Genomic DNA, 20,155 nt, shown 5'->3' with positions numbered 1-20,155 from the left:
GTCGTATTATGAGGGATATTTGTTAAGTATTGATTTTCCATTTTATGAAGTGACTTATTGAATTGAGACGTTCAAATAAGGAAATATGTCATATTGAATTGAGACGGAGGGAGTAAGACTTGTGTTAATTAAAAACAACATTTGTCATAATAGCAAGAAAATATTACTTAATCTCACTGTGTATGATATAGCATTATTTAATAAGAAATATGAAAAATAAAATTTTATTTGATATTAAAAAAAGTTTTATTTGATTTACATTAAATAAAGTCTCATTTACAAATAAAAAGGTTTAATAAAATACCTTAAAATCGCATTTTCTCTAAATAAAAGTCTTATTTAATTTTATAAAAGTCTTTTGGTTGTATCTTATTTGATTTTATGAAAAGTATCACAAGTTTGTGTGGAAAAAATAAAAAATATATATTAATATTAATAAAAACACTTTAACTAAAAATTGAACCTAGTATTTCTAAATTAATAAATCAACACCTTATCTATTGGGGACAAAGACTTTATTAATTATTTATTATTATAAACTTTATTTATAAAAAATATTTAAAAAATACAAAAAGAATGCATAAAAAAGTATATACATAACACATCTAGCAAAATTAGAAGCACGGACCTTGTAATTATTATTATAAACTCTATATATATAAAAATACTATAATAAGTAGCGTTTAAAAAATAGAACTAAGTAAAGCACAAGCAAGATTTGATCGTAGTATCATTGGAATAAAGTACGGCATTCTACCAATTGCGTAATAAGATTGTTCATTATTTTTCTTTGTTTATTTTCACTTTAAGGATGAATAATATTATCACATTAAATTTTGTCTTCACCGTTTTTTCTTCCTTATTTTCACTTTAATGATGAATAATATTATCACACTATTCTTAGTGTGATAATAGTATCCATAACTGAAGTGAAAATAAGGAAGAAAAAATGGTGAACTTTTCTGTTGTATAAAATGGGGAAAAAGAAAGAAAATACTCCCTCTGTCCCATAAAGCAAGATTAAGTTTCCTTTTTGGTCTATCCCACGAAGCAAGATCATTTTCTAAAAATAGTAAAAAAATTATTCTTTATTCACCTTTTCACTTTTTCACCTACCACATTTATCACATAAAATACCAATTTCTTAATTCCGTGTCGAAAAGAACTAGATCTTGCTTCATGGGACAGAGGGAATATTTAAAAACATAAATTTTTATTATTTATTTTTTTATGAATAAATTTATCCATTAAAGTATACGCGATATGAAAATGTCTCTTATAAATATTATCTTATGAGACCAGTGGCGTGCGTGCAAGAATAGTTAGCCCATCTAACATTATATAAAGAGAAAATAATAATAGGAGGAAACATTGAGGTCTTCCACTGCAGTAGTTAATCATATCCATCTTAATATGGATTATGATTCCTTTATTATTTTATCTTTATTTTAATAATATTCAAACCAATTAGGAGTTCTCTTTTGGATTAGCTAAATGCTTCTAGATATTATCATTACAAAATCGTGACAAATGAATGATTGCTTCAGAAAAAAAAAGGGCAAAAAAAGATAGTTAATGCACGACATAAATTAGTAAAGTACCAACATGCAAATCATCATAGAGAACTAAGAAGATGAGAGGGTTTTTATTAATTAAATTTTAGTGTGCAACAAATCCCTATCTATTTTTTTTTTTTTGAATACTGGTAATACCATTTTTGGAGTAAAAGTTCACGATATAAAATAGATGTCGATAATATCTAAAACAGTACATCAATTACAAATTGAAAGGGTATAACTTAAAATATGATTTATATATAATTCCCAAAAACCTAAGTTAGGCACACGAAATTCACGAGGCCGCCTCTTTTCCAAACATATTACTTACTCATATTATTACCTATTTTACTCACTGTAGCTCCTTATTAATAAAATAATAGGACTATTTTCTCCCTACATGCTACAGCCCCCAAATTAAATGATTTTATAGCCCCCAAAATAATACGTACAAAATAAAATCTCCATATTTCCCCAAATTACGAAATAAATTCTCTCTCTGTTTGATGATATCTTTTCATCATTCCATAGTGTTGTGTTCATGTTGGATTTTTAATTATTCTTTTTCTTCAATTATGTAATTACTCATCTTTTCTAGTGAATACAACTTCAAGAATTATGAGGCATACTTTTTCCATCTAAAATCTTGAGAGTATAGTACTAGTATTATATTTAGCAGACATCAAATGCCGGCGAACTCTCATATTCTTGTGCACAAAAAAAAAAAAAAAACAGGTATTGTTCTTGGTTCTCACCTATTTTAATGATTTGAAAAGTTGTTCTCTATGTTGTCCTGTGGATATGAGTGGATGTTTGATACGGCAAAAAATTCTCATCAGGTCTCTATTTTGTTTTCATTTTTTGGGCTATGCTGATTGTCGAAATATTGTGCTCTGTTGTGGAGGAAGAAACCAAAACATAAAGCGGATAATAGAATACGTGAATTTTAGAGGCTATAATAATAAGTTTTATGTTAAAAATTTAATTTAGGAGCTGTAAGGATAAAATAGTACAATCATAATTATTTTTATAATTTTTTAAAATAAGAGGCTATAGTGAAAAAATTGGTGGCTGTATTTAAAATTACCCTTATTCTATTCGTACCCCCATTTTTATTCTTCATATCCTCTTAATTAGAAAATAAAAAAAAATATTTATAAATGTATTATTATACTCTATAACCCCAAATTAAAATGATTGATATGCGTAGATTAAAAAAAAACTCATTTCACAAGCAAAAAAAAAACGTTATCTCAAGATTGATAAAGTACATATTCTTATTATTATACTCTATAATAAGAAAATAAAGAATAAGCAGAATCGATGTCGTCTCTCTATACCGTGCGTGCCCTAACCCTAGTTTTCCATCGTTAACTCTTCTCCGATCATGTCTTCCGGCGAACTCCCGCAGCCCTTGCTTGACAGGGGTGGTCTTAACCTGCCCCAAAGTGTCTAACAACTTCACCAAAGCCGCTTACCCGGACGCTGCTGGCTCTGTGTTTACTAATCCGAAGGCTAACCCTAGTTTGCCCGCTGTGCCTATTCAGAAGAATCAACATCCGCTGCCTGGTTCTTCCTCCTCTACCGTGAAAGTTGCTTGAACGATGACCTCTTATGCCCATGTCACGGCACCCCAAAAGGCCAGGAAGCCGGATCTCCCGGCACATAAATTTCGCGCGCTTCAACCCTTTGCTCAAGACGGAAACGGTGTGCTCAAAGTTCCCCGCGAAATTCAGAATTTCCAAGCGTCGAAATTCCAACACGTGCTTATTGGCCGCTTCATGATGAACAAGGGTGAAAAACCTAGGACCACCAGAGAACTTAAGGCGGAATTACAATCGTTGTGGGCGATTAAATCCCCTTGGTTCCTTATGCCGATGGGAAGAGGGTTCTATACTTTGAAGTTTCTAAACAAGGAAGATAAGGCTACTGCTAAACGTCATGTGATCTGGGATCTTCCGGCTGGTTCGATACGTCTCCGTGATTGGGTTCGATTTTTCAACCCCTATAAAGAGTCGTCCTCATTGGCGCAAGTCTGGGTGAGAGTCTACTATCTGCCGGTAGAGTTCTGGCACCCGGAGGTCCTATCGGGCATTGGTCGATGGCTGGGACAACCGCTGAAGATCGATGGTACTTCCATTGATGATGAAGTGGCGCACTTTGCTCGTATTTTAGTGGAAATAGACCTCTCTCAAACTCTTCCTGAATTCATGACGATTGATGGAGGCGAGTATTTTTTCAATATTGAATTCAGTTATGAATATATTCCTTTATATTGCACTAAATGTAAGATAATTGGTCACTCGCCGGACAAGTGTCGGCGAGGAAAAGCAGGGAAAAAAGTTGAGCTTGAGGCGAAATCTATTAAAGGCCCGGCATGGCAGCCTGTGGAGGAGAATAACGCCAGGGATAAGCAGCCTATCGATGGAGAGGTGGCTTCTGATTTGGAGTCGGAAGATGGGGCTAAGGAGGCGAGTGAGTTCAAGGAACTTTCAGGGCCTGATCTTCTCAAAAATTTGTGTAATCGGAGCTCGGGGAACAAGCACAGTCAGCCGGGGTCTCCAAATGGTAACAGGTTTGCCATACTTGAGAATTCCTTGATCCATGAGGATTTGGAGAACAATGAGCAGGATCCCATCACAACGAACAAAGGTGGGGATATTGCTATGAACTCTGTCTTGGATGAGAACAACAATGAACAAGGAACGAAGTCTCAGCAGCATTCTCGAGAGAAGGGCAGGGACACCGCTGTCACTCTGCATACCTCTTTGGAGCATAGAATCGAACAGCTGGGAGATGCTAGCGATATGAGGGAAGTTTATCATGCACAGCAGCCTCTTTCGGTGGAAAACTTTAACAAACAGCTGGGGGATGTCATTTTAAAGATGGCTGGAGATTCTAGTATTGCTGGGGAGCATAGGATCAAACAGTTGGGGGACGTCACGGAGAAGGTGACAGCGAGCTTGACTCAAGCTTCTCTTCAGGTGGAGCAAAGAATCGAACAGTTGGGGGACGTCACTGAGAAGGTGACAGCAGGTTTGAATCAAGATTCTATTCAGGTGGAGCGACAAGAGAGGGATTGTGAGATCATTTTTCAGCAGACTACGCAGAACACTCATGCTCGTCCTGTGGCTGATCAATCTGACAAGGAAAAGAAAACTCTTGCCTTGGAAAATGATATTAAGGCGGAAAGGCTTAAGCACGAGGTCTTGAGCTCGAGCTTACCGAAACGTGGCAGAGGGCGCCCTCCCAAAAATGATCAGAATGCACGTAATCACAATAAGGCTCTTCTTCTTCAGCAGGAAAGTATTATGAATCGTCTCCGGAAGGCAGCTGATGTTGGGCATCAACCCCGTGACTATATTGTTGATTATCAGGAGTCGGATAGCTTGCAGGCTATGGATAACGTTGTTAATAAACGGTGGGATAATGAAGCGGAGCTGGGGTCTTCTCAGCCCAGATTCAACCAATAATTCTTATGAATTTTCTGGTTTGGAACGTCCGGGGCTTCTCGGACGAATCTAAATCTCTTCTTAAGGAGCATTGTCGTTCCTTCTTGCCTTTACTTGTAGGTATTATTGAGCCCAAAAAAAGCCTTCATAAAGTTCGCCAGAGTTATTGGCGTTCGATCAATCTGGTCCCCCGTCATCAAAATTGTCGACAGCCTCGAAAGTCGAATATTTGGTTGCTCACTAGTCCTTCTGTTCAGACAACGATCTTGCTCTCTTCGGCGCAGGTCATTATTGCTGATTGTGTTTGGCAAACTTACTGTTTTAGAGTCGCGGTTGTGCATGGTGCGAATGATCACGTTGCTAGGCGTGCCTTGTGGACTGATCTTCTTTCTTTTGTTGATGGGAACACGATTTTTATTGGCGATTTCAATGCCGTCAAGGGTGCTCATGAACGCCGTAGTTTGGTGGCGCCTTTGAGAAGCTCTTGCAATGAATTTTGTGACTTCATCGAGGCTTCGGATATGATTGAATCGCCTTCCTCTGGCATTCGTTTTACTTGGTCTGGTCAGAGATTACTTCCTCGACATGTGGAGTCTCGTTTGGACAGGGCGTTCTTCACTATTGGCTTTGCTAATTTGTGGGCTTCGATTAACACCCATGCGCTTCCAAGGCTTACTTCTGACCACTCTCCCTTGATTTTCCAATGCAGTGATGATATTGGTAAGGGGAGAAGATTCAAGTTATGTGGACTACTCACCCCAATTTTTATGAGAGAGTGGCGTCTTCTTGGGATGCGGCGACTGATGTCTGTTGTCCTATCTTTAAAATCATGTTTAAGCTCCGTCGCCTTAGAAATGACCTCAGGGCGTGGAATAAGGATGTGTTTGGGCAGGTGGATATGCAGATCCAGGTGGAGCAAACTTCTTTGCTCGAGGTTCAGAACAGGATCTCTGATCTGGGCTATACGGACACTCTTTTTGACGAGGAGGTCAGTAATCAAGCTCGGTTGACTACCCTGCTTGCACGGAAAAGCAGCCTTTTGCAACAAAAGAGTCGCGCCCACTGGCTTACGGACGGTGATCGTAACACTTCTTTCTTCCATCGTACTATTCGCTTTCATAAGCAAAACCACAGAATCGAGCACTTGAAGTTTGGCAAGGTTATTTCGTATGATCGGAGGAATATTCAGCAGCATATTATTGATTTTTTCTCCTCTCTGTTTAAAGAAGAAAGCTCTAGCGATGTGAATTGGGTTCTTCTTGACGGTATTATTGATCATTTTGTGTCTGAGGCTCAGAATGAGAAGCTTACTCGTATCCCTGATGATGATGAGATTATGGCCGCTGTTTTTAGTTTGGATGCGAATAGCTCGCCGGGTCCGGATGGGTTTTATGGGAAGTTTTTTCAGAACTGCTGGAGCATAATCCGTTTGGATATTCTTACTGCTGTACGTGCCTTCTTTCTCAACTCTTATCTGCCGTCTGGTTGCAATTCTAGTATTTTAATTTTGATCCCGAAGAAGGATGTGGTGGAGACGGTGGCTGACTTGAGACCTATCATTTTGTCTAATTTTCTCTTCAAAATTATTTCCAAAATTCTTGCCACCAGACTGGGTGAAGTGGCGGCTGTTGGGGTGTCGTCAAACCAATTTGGTTTTATTGGCGGTCGTTCGATTCATGATTGTATCATGCTTGGTTCTGAAGGTTTTAACTGCATGAATCGCATGGGCAAACGCTCGAATATGGCGTGCAAAGTGGATATTCGCAAAGCGTTTGATACGATGCGTTGGGATTTTATTTTGAATGTGCTCAGAGTTAATGGTTTTCACGAAAAGTTCATTGAGTGGATTTCCATTATCTTCAGCTCTGCCCGGATATCCATCCTTTATAATGGGCAGTTGAGTGGCTATTTTGCTTGTTCTAGGGGAGTTAGGCAGGGCGATCCTCTCTCTCCTATTCTTTTTGGCATTGCTGAGGATGTTTTGAGTCATTTATTCCTCAATTGTGTGACTTCTCGACATATTACTCCTATGGATTTCAGAAGAGGGGCTAGATTTCCTTCTCACCTGCTCTATGCTGATGACATCTTGATTTTCTGTAAGGCGTCGATGAAAAATGCTCGAAAAATCAAAGAAATCTTGGATCTCTATGGTGATATCTCGGGACAGATTTGTAATCCTTCTAAGTCTCATGTTTTCTTTGGGAGGGGTGTTTCTAGCACTATGAAGAATCGTGTGATTAGTGAGCTTGGTTTTGCGATGGGTTCGTTGCCAGTCTTATACTTGGGAGTTCCGATTTTCACTGGTCGCATGCGTGCCTCTTACCTGATTGGTATTTATGATAAGATCGTCAACAAGTTTTCGAGCTGGAAGGGGTTACACTTATCCATGGCTGGCAGAATTTGTTTGGTTCGTTCTGTTATTCAAAGTTCGGTGACACACTCTATGATGATCTACAGATGGCCTAAATCGCTCATTTACAAACTTGACAGGAAGTGCCGTAACTTTATTTGGACGGGACAGGTGGACAAAAACCCTTCTTGTCCGGTGAGTTGGTCTAGGGTTTGTGCTTCTCGGTTGGAGGGGGGCCTCGGGGTTAGATCATTTTCTACTATGAACAGAAGTTTTTTGATGAAGATGGCCTGGAAGCTTGTGCAAGGCCGCGACTTTGCGCCTGCTGTCCTAGCCACGCGTTACTTGTCGAATTTTGGCTATGCCAAGAGGTACTTGGCCTCTTCGCCGTTCTGGACGGGCGTTAGGGAGGGAGCACGTGAGCACCTTGGTGGATGATTCTTATTCTTATATTGGCACTGGAGAACACATTTATTTCTGGCATGACGATTGGCTGGGTTATAAGTTGGCAGACATGCTTCATATACCGCCTTTTATGAGGGATTTCCTGCAGCAAGCTGTGAGCGATTACTTCTATGATGGTGTTTGGCATTTCACTCCGGATTTTATTATTCACTTCCCTGAGATTGTGGTGGATATTCTTTTGTTACCGATTGGGGAGGAGAGTGACACCCGCTTCTGGAAACATTCTGTTAATGGGGAGGTGTCGGCCTCCCAGGCTTATGTTTCGCAGTCTTCGCACTTTCCCAAAGTTCTTTGGGGAAATTGGATTTGGGAGTGTTTTATTCTGGACAGAAGATCTCTTGTCACCTGGCGGATTCTGCATATGAGGATGCCTACTTTGGATGGTCTTATCAAAAGGGGCATGCACGGCCCTAATAGATGTGTGATTTGTGGGATGGCTGAGGAGTCTATTGACCACTTGTTCTGGAATTGCAGTGTTATTCGGCAGATTTGGGTGGTTTTCCTCGACTGGTTTGCCAAGGCGCACATTCTGGATTGCTTGGATATTCATAGTGTGTTGGCTGCGATCTGGAATACTGACTTCAGTCCGTTGGTTCGGTCCTATTGGAAAGCGGGGGTGATAAATCTTATTTGGAAAATCTGGGACTGTCGCAATCAAGTGACTTTTAACGATGCTAGTTTCCACTCGAACATGATTCTTGGCTTCCTTAAAGTCACGTTTAAGGAGATGGACTCCAATTTCCCTAAGCTTGGGCGTTCTCATAACTCTTGGCAGGACTATTTGGTGCTTAGGCAGATTGGGGTTACCATGCGTGCTGCTGCTCCTCCTATGATGATTGAGGTTCACTGGTGGCCGCCGGCTGGGCAGTGGATTAAGGTCAATACTGACGGTTTCGCTCTTGGGACTCCTGGAAGCATTGCGGCGGGTGGTGTGTTTCGTGATAACTGGGGCGCGGTTCGTGGTTGTTATCACTTTAAAGGGGGCTCGGGGTTTGCTTTTGAAGCTGAGCTCTTGGCGGTCATACATGCCGTTAGAATTGCTAATTTTCGAGGATGGCACTGGCTTTGGATTGAGGCGGATTCGTCTTATGTTGTTCAGCTTCTGCATTCACGTTCTCTGAATGTTCCTTGGCATTTTTTACCGCTTTGGAAACAGACTTTAAGCTGGCTTTTGAATTTTCGTATTCAAATCTCGCATATCTATAGAGAAGGAAACAGTGCAGCGGATATTATGGCTAATCATGACCGGATAGAAGGGTGGTGGCCTTTTGCCATTGAGGATATTAAGACTGCGGTGTCTCTTGATATGGCGACTCACAGTCGCGTTCGTATTAAAGCTTGATGTTGTGGGACTGTTTTGAGTTGGTTTCTTTGAGTGGTTGCTGCTCGATTGGGGCTTCTCTGTTCTTCGACTTGTTGGTGCTCGGGTGCGTTTTTTTGGAGAGCTTCGGCTGTTTTCTCGGCTTTGCGTTGGGAGGGTGTGAGTTAGCTGGTGGGTGCTGTTGGCTTTATGATTTGGGTTTGCTTTGGGCGAGGGAAGGAACTTTGGCGACGGCGTATAACCGGCTAATTTTTCTTCTCGCCTGGAGTTTTCTAAGACAAGGGCGACGGCGTCTTACCGGCCTTTGTCTCATTTGTTTTGCGATAGATTTGGTTTGCTATAAGCTGGTCTGCTGCTGGCTGCTGTTCGGTTTCGGTTTCAGGTGGTCGTGGACTCCTCGGTTTTCTGACTTGGGGTTGCTTTGGGTGAGGGCGGAAGCTTTTGCGACGGCGTATAACCGGCCAAACATTCTTCTCAGTTGGCGTTTGTTGGGACATGGGCGACGGCGTCTTACCGGCTTATGTCTCATTTTCTTGTGGTCCTTCTGGGTTATCTCAGCCACGGCGTATAACCGGCTGAGGTTTACCTGTTTTTTCTCTTTTCTGGACGATGGCGACGGCGTCTCACCGGCCATTGTCTTTTTTGTTTGGCTTTTTATTGTTTCGGTTGTGACTAGTTTGAGCCGGGATTGTTTTGGGACGATGGTTAGGCCGGAGTTTCAGAAACTTTCCTTTCCGCTCTTCTGGTCGTGGTCTTTTGTCTCTAGCCGAGCACTCTTTTTCCTTTTCTGGTTTTTCCCTTTGGGTTTTCCATGAAAATGTTTTAATGAGGCTCGGCCCTTAGTCTGCTTTTTTGTACTTTCAGGGGTTTTTGGTTCTTTTTTCTTCTTTCTCTTTTTTTAATAAAATCGCATTTTAATATACTCTATAATAAGTAGCGTTTAAAAAATAGAACTAAGTAAAGCACAAGCAAGATTTTATCGTAGTATCATTGGAAGAAAGTACGGCATTCTACCAATTGCGTCATAAGAGTGCTCATTATTTTTCTTTCTCTATTTTCACTTTAATGATTTGTGTTCACTATTTTTTCTTTCTTATTTTACTTTAATGATGAATAATATTATCACACTATTTTTTGTGTGATAATATTATCCAGAAGTAAAAATAAAAAGAAAAAAATGGTGAACTTTTCTGTTGTATAAAATGAGAGAAAAGAAAGAAGATATTTAAAAGCATAAATATTTATTATTGATTCTTTTTCATGAATAAATTTATCCATTAAAATATACGCACTCTTGTACGAAAATGTTTCTTATAAATATTATCATATGAGACCAGTGGCGTGCGTGCAAGAATAGTTAGCCAATCTAACATATATAAAGAGAAAATAATAATAGGAGGAAACATTGAGGTCTTCCACTGCAGTAGTTAATCATATCCATCCTAAATTCCTAATATGGATTATGATTCCTTTATTATTTTATCTTTACTTTAATAATATTCAAACCAATTAGGAGTTCTCTTTTGGATTAGCTAAATGCTTCTAGATATTATCATTACAAAATCGTGACAAATGAATGATTGCCAATAACAGTTACCTTTCAGAAGAAAAAAAAGATAGTTAATGCACGACATAAATTAGTAAAGTACCAACATGCAAATCATCATAGAGAACTAAGAAGATGAGAGGGTTTTTATTAATTAAATTTTAGTGTGCAACAAATCCCTATCTATTTTTATTTTTATTTTTTAAATACGGGTATACCATTTTTGGAGTAAAAGTTGACGATATAAAATAAATGTCGATAATATCTAAGACAGTACATCAATTACAAATTGAAAGGGTATAACTTAAAATATGATTTATATATAATTCCCAAAAACCTAAGTTAGGCACACGAAATTCACGAGGCCACCTCTTTTCCAAACATATAGTATATTACTTTCTCGTATATATGCGGGGCAGAAAAGTGGAAAGAAGTAATTGGAAGATCCACAAACTCCAAGTGGCCCCTGTTTTATATTTAAGTTGGGGCTAACTTGATTCCACTCTAACCTAGCTAGCAAGCAATTTGAAATTCTCAAGTTGCCAACTTGATTTGAAATTTTTTTTGAGAGAAAGAGAACATATATTACGACAAATCAGAAAGAGCAATATCCGACAGTCAAGGGGAAAACCCCGACTTCCAGATCATTACACCAATAACAGAGAAGGCAAAACGAGCCAACTTGATTTGAAATTAGTTGATATCTTTTTCTTTTTTTCTTTTTGAGGCAGAAATTAGTTGATATTGGGTTGAATTATTGTCAATTTTACATATATAGTATTCATTCGATACGTCCGTACAAATAAATGATTACTAAATCTTATTACACGCTCGATTTGTAATTTGAGGAAAGTATTTGTAGAATTTATCATTACAATGAAGACTTTAATTTTAACGTGTCGCGATTTCATTAACCGATAAATAATATTTTCGCCGCTCGGTTATTAATGGAAACAATGACGGTGAAGTCGTCGACAAAGATACAATGTCGCATGTATCATCTGTGCATCACTGACGACGAACACTCCATTGCGATATTTCTCTGCTATCACTGATTATTTTACTGATGGAGTGTCCCTCGAGAATTACTGGTGGACATGTGTCTGTCGATGATTATTCTTAAAAAAAATACTCTCTCCCCCCTCAAATAACTTCATATATTTTCTTTTTTGGACGCCCCTCAAATAACTTCCTATTCATTTTGGGACATTGCTCCACCACTAATAATACTTTATTTATTCTTACTTTTCAACCTTTCACCATTCTCAATATTAATTATAAGACATTTTCACCACTTTCAATACTAATTACTCCCTCCGTCCGCCAAAAGTAGACCACTTTTACTATATTGGGCGTCCGCAAAGAGTAGACCACTTTCCTTTTATGGAAATGGTCCCACCACTCACTTTAATTTTTTATTCTTACAAACACTCTTTATTTACAAAAAAACCCACCCCAAATTCAATCTCAACCACACATCTAATAAAGTGATGGGACCCTTTCTCCACTACATCAAAATCATCACCAATTTTATTAAATCCCGTGCCCAACCAAAGTGGTCTACTTTTGGCGGACGGAGGGAGTATAATATTGGATTAAAGTACAAATCCACTCCTAAGCTAGACATCCCTAGAGTATATACCCCCATTCTCGGCCTTGGCCCAAATACACACCCAGAGTCCATAAAAAGGTGCATTTAAACCCAGCAAGTTAACGGTCGTTTCTTGCCGTTAACTTGCTGGGTTTAAATGCACCATTTTTATGGACTCTAGGGGTGAATTTGGGCCAAGGTCGAGAATGGGGGGGTATACGCACAAGTTAACTTAAATTTTTTTTTCTAAGCGGCGCCGACGTGATTTCAATCCCAATCAGTGGCAGAGAAGGGATCTCCTCCCCTTACTACCTCGGTTCCATCGCAATTGGCGCATACAGCGCCGTTTCGAGGGGGATTTTCGTCTCCTCCTCAACTAGCAACGACAGCCCCAACAGGATGTCGGTGACCACCTCACGCAGTGGCTCATTACCGTCGGCGCTGGCACAATCGACCGCGATTTCCCCGCCGACATCATCCTCAGTGACGGAAGAAAATTCTTCGGCGTGTCCCTCTACTCCGGCGCACCCCTCAACGACAAAATGCACAATTTAATTTACCCGGGAGACGGCGACGATGACATAACAGAGGGGGGAAGCTGTCGGTGTCGACACTGGGGGTGAGCTCATTGGCACTGGTGCCGGTAAAGCGGTCACAACGGGAGGTAAAGCTGGAGGAATTGAGACCGGAGCTGCAGCGAAGAGTTTTTTTAATGGCGGTGAAGGTCGGGGTTCTGGCGAAGGCTGGCCGAAAAGGTTTTAAGTGGCAAAATTCATAATTTAAATTAAAAAAAAGTTAACGGAAAGATAACGGCGTTAACTTGCTAGGTTTAAAATGCACCCTTTTTATGGACTCTGGGGGTGTATTTGGGCTAAGATCGAGAATGTGGGGTATATACTCTAGGGGTGTCTAGTTTAGGGGTGGATTTGTACATTAACCCTATAATATTTTTTTCTCCATTACGAATACACTTAACAATTTTTCGTTAAAACTCGTATCGTCCCATACTAAAAAGTTATTTGGTGGACAAGGGAGTAATTTTTTGCTTTTTTTTACGTAACTAATTATTGCACTTACTTCTTCTTTTTTTTCAAATGTTCATACAATACATAATATCATTAATCACAAAATCATCGTACAAATCTCACAAGCATCATATATACAATTCTAAAAAATCATGCATTAAATAAGTATTATATCAAATTCAACAAGGTAGTTTCAATCTTCAATACACATACACAATAATCAAGAATGAGGTGATGGTGGTGGTGGTAGTAGTTTTCGTGGGAGGATCTAATCTAGGAGTTGTTGCTGAGACGCTAATTGAGCTTGCAAAGTCGTTGTTCATCTCTTTGCATCTAGGTCTATTGCTAAGCTTTGAATCTAGTTATGAAAGCTTCATTATCATGTTGTCACGCCTTCTAAATGCGCTACAACTGCTGATGTCCTGAAGCTAGATACCAACTTGAACTATCACTAATGCCCTAAGTCTAGATGGATCAAACCAGTCACACACTAAGAGTGTTGTCATCTTCTTTGATAGACAAGGATAAACCTATATCATGGTTAGAGCTAGCAAAAACTAACCCAACCAATGGGCCAACTCGACGCGCTTGGGTTTAGGGCAGAGCTGAGCTCGATAAAATAAAGGCTAAAAAAAAGACTCAAGCATAAACTGGTCGTCCATTCAACCCATCGGGCTAATGGGGCTTTGAGGCTAAAAAGTCGGAGGTTTTTGGGCTTTTTGGCCTAATGAGTGATTTTGATTAATTTTCTTTTCAAATATTTTTAAATGTATAATTATATAAGTAAAAATCAAAATCACTCATTAAGCTATTAATATTTGTACTTATAATTAACATATTTATTTTTTACTTATAATTTTATTATTAAGTTATTAATATTTGTATTTTTCTATCTTGTAATATAGATGCACAAGAAGATGAAAAAATTACAATTGTACAAGGAAAACTCAAATGTCGTTAATGTTAAATCTTTTGATTGATGATATTTGTTACTCCCTCCGTCCGCCAAAAGTGGACCATTTTTACTATATCAGGCGTCCGCAAAAAGTATACCACTTTTCTTTTATAGAAATGGTCTCACCATCCACTTTAATCTTTTATCCTTACAAACACTCTTTATTTATAAAAAAAAACACCCCAAATTCAATCTCAACCACACATCTCATAAAATGGTGGGACGCTTTCGCCACTACATCAAAATTATCACTAATTTTATTAAATTCCGTGCCCAGCCAAAGTGGTCCATTTTTGGCGGACGGAGGGAATATTTATTATTAAGACTTTAAATTTGCTTAATTTTTTGTTGTGTTTTTTAATAAATAACTAATATCAAGTTTTCATTTATTTAAGGGTTAAGTACCAAATTCCCCCTATCGATGGTGCTCCTATCGCGTACATGACCCTATAGTCAGGGTAAGCGCTGTTTACTACCTCAACGTGGCAAAATCGAACCAATTCCCCCCCCCTCCACATTTTAACAGATGCTAACACTGTTAGAATAAATAATTTTTTTATATATAATTAAGGTGGGCCCCACCTCTCTCTCCCCTTGAGTTTGCTTGCTCAGATCTGGCGTCTCATCGCCCCTCTTCCCTCTTTCCTCTGCTCTCCGATGACCTTCGCTGCCTCACCGCCCTAAATTTTCGGAGACTGCAATGAAGCCACGACCGTAGTGAACCCGTCGCCTCCCTATCTCCGTCTCATCTTCAATGGTGGAGCAAACCATCGCCACCGCCACCGACGCCAGTTCTGCAGCCTTAGCTCCGCCGCACATCCCAATCTTCTCTCTACCTCAATCTCTGGATCAATTCTTATTTCAATTGGTATTCCGAGCAAAATTCCCAAAATTCGAAATGCTTCTGGCCATGATCTGGTCAAATTTGGGGTTTCTGATGTTGATTGTGTTTATACTCAAATTGTGTTTATTTAGCTTCCATTTGATTTCAAAGATGGTCAAATCGAGGCCTAAGAACGAGGAGAATGACCTAGATTTCTACGCGTACTACCTCTCCCCAATGAGATATTGAAGAATTCCCAAGGAATCTGTGGTCTCCATCTCCGGCTGCCCTGCCATGGGAATCAGAAGCAGAATCCATCCAAAAATGGGCTGAATTCGACAACTTTGTTGAAATGGAAAGCTTAATTCGGGCGAGAGAGAGTTGCACAACTACGTGATTTTAGGGGCAAAGTCGTGGGCGGATAAGGATGCAGATGAATCCAAGGAAGATGCATCGCGGGCGATGGCGGACGACGAGCTGAAGCGGCGGATCGTGTGGACGATATTGTGCTTGATCGCTAAGTCGGTGAAGCATTACCTGATGCAGAAAACGGTGAAGGGGTTGAAGATGATCGAGAATGTGGTGGTGGGGCGGAGGAGGAGGGGAACTAGAGCAACTTGTGGGACCCACTCTAATTAAATTAAAAAAAAAAAAAATTGAACGGCGTTAACGTCTGTTAAAACTCGGGGAGGAAATTGGTTCAATTTTGCCACGTTAAGGTAGTAAACAACGCTCACCCTGACTATAGGGTGATGTACGCGATAGGAACGCCAACGATAGGGGGAATTTGGTACTTAACCCTTTATTTAACATTATGTTTGACCTACAATAGTATGATTTAGATTTTTATTCTTTTCAATTGACATTTTGAATTGATGTTAGTCAATCTAAATTATTTTGCTTTCATCATTGGTTAACAAAAAAAATGAAAAAAAATCATTGGACGGATCCGACCGCCAGTAGCCCGAGAGAAGTTAGGCTAAGCTTGCTAAATTGCAGTTCAATCACTTTTCGAGCTGGGCCAATCCAACTCGACCCGACCAGTTCTCAAAGCCTGATAAGTTGGGCCAGGCCTTGTCAGCCCATCCAGTTTGCCACATCTAAATATGGCCTTACACTCTAAAATATATTCTCTAAGCCCAACATTAGGATATTATGATTTTATTTTATTATAAAATAGAAAAGGGTTAAGTACCAATTTGCCCCCTATCGTTGGCGTCCCTATGGTGTTTAGCCCCCTAAGGGCAGGGGAGAGAGTTGCCCACTACCGGAACGTGGCTTTTTGGGATCAATTTGCCCCCCGCGTTTTCACGGTCACTAACGTCGTCCGAAAATTATTATTATTAATTTTTTTTAATATGATTGGGGCCCACTCCAACAGTTTTTAGTGGAAGACGAAGGGGTGTTCTGCTCAACTTACGAAAACCCAAAGGTCTCCTCTTCCACTTCGACCTACACCATGAAAACTATCGCCGCTGCTCTTTTCTCGAAGACAAAACCTTGCATGCAATGGGTGAAGACAAAGCCAACGAACAAGGGTAAGTGTATTCAATGTGCTGAGCAGCGCTGAATTGGAAATTTTATTGGTTTTTGAGCAGCGCTGAGCGGCGCTTCCGGGGCAGGGCTGCGTAGGGCAGCGCTTTCGGGCTGAGCAGCGCAGCCTGGGCAGAGCTGCGTAGGGCAGCGCTCATGGGGCAGGGCTGCGCTGAGCACTGGGGCAGGGCTGTGCTGAGCAGCGCTTCCGATGCAGGGCTGCACTGAGTAGCATTACGGGGCAAGGCCGCGTAGAGCAGCGCTTCCGGGCCAAGGCTGCTGGCCAGCGCTTCGTGGCAAGGCTGCGCCGAGCACCAAAACAGTGAATAGAAGAGTTCAAATTTAGAAGACAAAGCAAATTACAAATAAAAGGATCCAAGTGATTGTCAACACTAAATAAGCTAGCATAGTCTTCTTCCTCCATTTATCACGCTTTTGCTTCATTTTTTGCAGTGCATAGGTCAATTGAGATTGAGTAACATCAAAATCGCAAGATCTTGCTTCAAGCTTCTTCACCATTGCTCTACATCCCTTCAATCCATTAATCACGAATTTGGCTCGTTCACTCATGGGCTCGTCGTACCACACAAAAAAGCCACAATTCTTGGACTGCAAAAACCAAAAATTTGAACACCATTAAAACATATTTCAGAAATTTCATCCTAAAAAAGGAAGATAATTTACCTTCCATTTTCGACACCCATAGAATCTGTGACCCGGATTATCAAATGTCCATGAAGTCAGTATAGGTGTCTTGAACCTCATGCCATCAATTTCGCAATCGCAATGCTGAGTAGCTTCCATCTCCGTACCCGTCATTCTTCTTCCAGACGAAATGCTTGACCCACCAAATGAATTGGAACTCATTTCGTTAATATTTTGCAAACAAGAAGGGAAACCCTAGTTTAATTAGAGCACATTCGCTCCCAAAAGATGTTAAAATCGATTTGGGAAAACTATGGTTCGTCGAAACAAGAATGAGGGGTTAACCTCCCTAACATTCTGATTTTAAAACCGTTGGAGTGGGCCCCAATCATATTAAAAAAATTAATAATAATAATTTTCGGACGGTGTTAGTGACCGTGAAAACGCGGGGGGCAAATTGATCCCAAAAAGCCATGTTCAGGTAGCGGGCAGCTCTCCCCCCTGCCCTTAGGGGGCTAAACGCCATAGGGACGCCAACGATAGGGGGCAAATTGGTACTTAACCCAACAGAAAATCAAGGTAAATATCAATGTTATGGTATCTCATTTTAATGATAGCAAACTAAACACTAGGCATACAAATAAGGAAAGCTGTCTTAATGAGGGCTTGTTTGCTATGCATGATAAATGTGGAATAGATATCTATAATATACTAAAACATTGTTTGCTTAAAAAACTAAAGCCCTTTATAAATTAATGACCCGTTATTTATTTTCTATATTTTTTGGATTCTATATCACACCTGAGAGGTGTGATAGCGCAACATGATTTTTATACATCTTACCAAATATAATATTGGAATTTAATAAATTAATAAATATCTCAGTCAAAAATATCACACATTATTCCATAGCAAACGAGCCCTTATAAAATACAGTCATACACCTATCACCAAACAATTTTTTTTTTCAACATTTCCACCAATTAATAAAACATTGTCACAAGGCCTAAAAGATTTGTTTCTTTACATACATCATATACGAATACGACAACTATAATATATTTATCCCAAATAGAGAAATTTAATCTTACATATTCCTTAATTATTCATACAAGTAAAACCACACACATATATGCTTCATACATAATGAGACACAAGGAGTATATGTCATGGCAAATCCTAAGCACCTGTTTGATACTCATGTTTAAAAATGGACTGATTAATAAAAGTAAAATAAGTAATAAGTATAATGAATAGTATTCTCTCCATCCACGAAAATTGTATGTTTATTATTATTTTCGTCCGTCTATAAAATTTATATGTTTTTCTTTTATGGAAAAACACCTCTTATATTTTAAACTTTATCCACACTCAATATTTACAAAATATCTAATTACTTAACACGTTAACCTTGGTGGGTTCCTTTCCCCATTCAATTTTAGTGGACACTCTTCTACACTTTATACATATATCCCAGTTATGCAATTAAATCCATGCCCTTCACTCCACCGTACAATTTTCGTGGACAAAAGGAGTAATAAATAATTATTGTATCGTTAAGATTAATTATCTCAAGGGTGAGGTGAGGTTGTTTTTTTTATAGAGAAATGGTGAAATAAGAAAGAACCTTGATTTTATCCTGAGCTCTCTTGATTAATAATTTATGGTACCAAACACAAAGATAACTTCGAATTATTTAACTATCTAGATTTATAAGGCTTCCCAAACTTGTCACCAGGACATGCTTGGTAGCCCCGTTGGGATGAGTCAAGGTAGATTAAATTCAAGACATGTATCATAGATAAGGTGATATTAGTATCATATTCTAGTTTTTGGTAGAATAAAATTAAAATATAGATACTATGAATTAGTTATTTGGTATTTTAGAATAAAATCTCGATTAAGTAATTAAATTACTATTCTATCCTTATATTAAATTAATTTATAAGTTAAATAAACAAAATTTATTCATTAAAAGTAAACTGTCGGCGGCCTCCCTTCCCCAATTCTCAGGTCCCACCCCACCCCCGCATGTTTCCCCAACGCTCTTCCCCCCGTGCCGCTTCTGCCGCATGCCTTCCCCCGGATGTTGCAGCTCCTTCTCTCTTCCCTCGATTCCCCCCTCCCCCTTTGCCCTGCGTCGCCCTGTAAGAGCATCCACAGTGGTGAGCCAACCTTGGCTCTTAAAATTTATCCTCACCACTTTTGAGCCAACACCCCACATTGGAGAGCCAACCCCTTGGCTCTTAAATTTTAATTTTTAATTTGTATTTAATTTTAATATTTATTTTCATTAATTTTAACACTATATTTAATAATATAAATTTCATTAAAATTAATCCTACATTGCTTGAAATTGAAAATTGTATTACAATAAAATAAAGTCCTAAATTACTTTAATTTTAAAAAGCATACTGAAACCTACAATATATGGGAGATCGTTGCGTTTCTTGATATCTCCCACCAATTTCAAGTCGTGAGCCAACTCGTCGGGATTCATGCCAGATGTATTCTTACCCATGATGATGTCGTCCACGAGGTCACGTTGGGCTTGGGAGAAGATTCTCATAACCTTGACCATGTTCTCCATGGCCCCGAGAGCTCGAGTTTGCTCGTCAGATGACTCTGCCTTTTTCTTACTTTTGTCTTTCTTCGCCGCCTTTTGGCCTTGGGACCTTGTGGAGATACTTTGCTAGCTAGAGATGGTTGTATAGCGACCATCCGAGCCCTTGGAGGATTTGGATGAGTGGACATCCTCGTCAATTATCGTGAATTTTTGACATTCACGAAGCACATGCCAAGCATGTGGGTACTTGAAGATAGCACCGAGCTCGAAAGAGTAAAGTTGTTGTGCTTGAGAGGTGATTTGCTCGTCGCTCATGCCAGAGCCCCA

The sequence above is a fragment of the Salvia miltiorrhiza genome, chromosome 2 (genome assembly GCF_028751815.1).
Source record: "Salvia miltiorrhiza cultivar Shanhuang (shh) chromosome 2, IMPLAD_Smil_shh, whole genome shotgun sequence".
Classification (NCBI taxonomy): Eukaryota; Viridiplantae; Streptophyta; class Magnoliopsida; order Lamiales; family Lamiaceae; genus Salvia; species Salvia miltiorrhiza.
The sequence above is the reverse complement of the archived record's forward strand: the minus strand, read 5'-3'. Positions refer to the sequence as shown.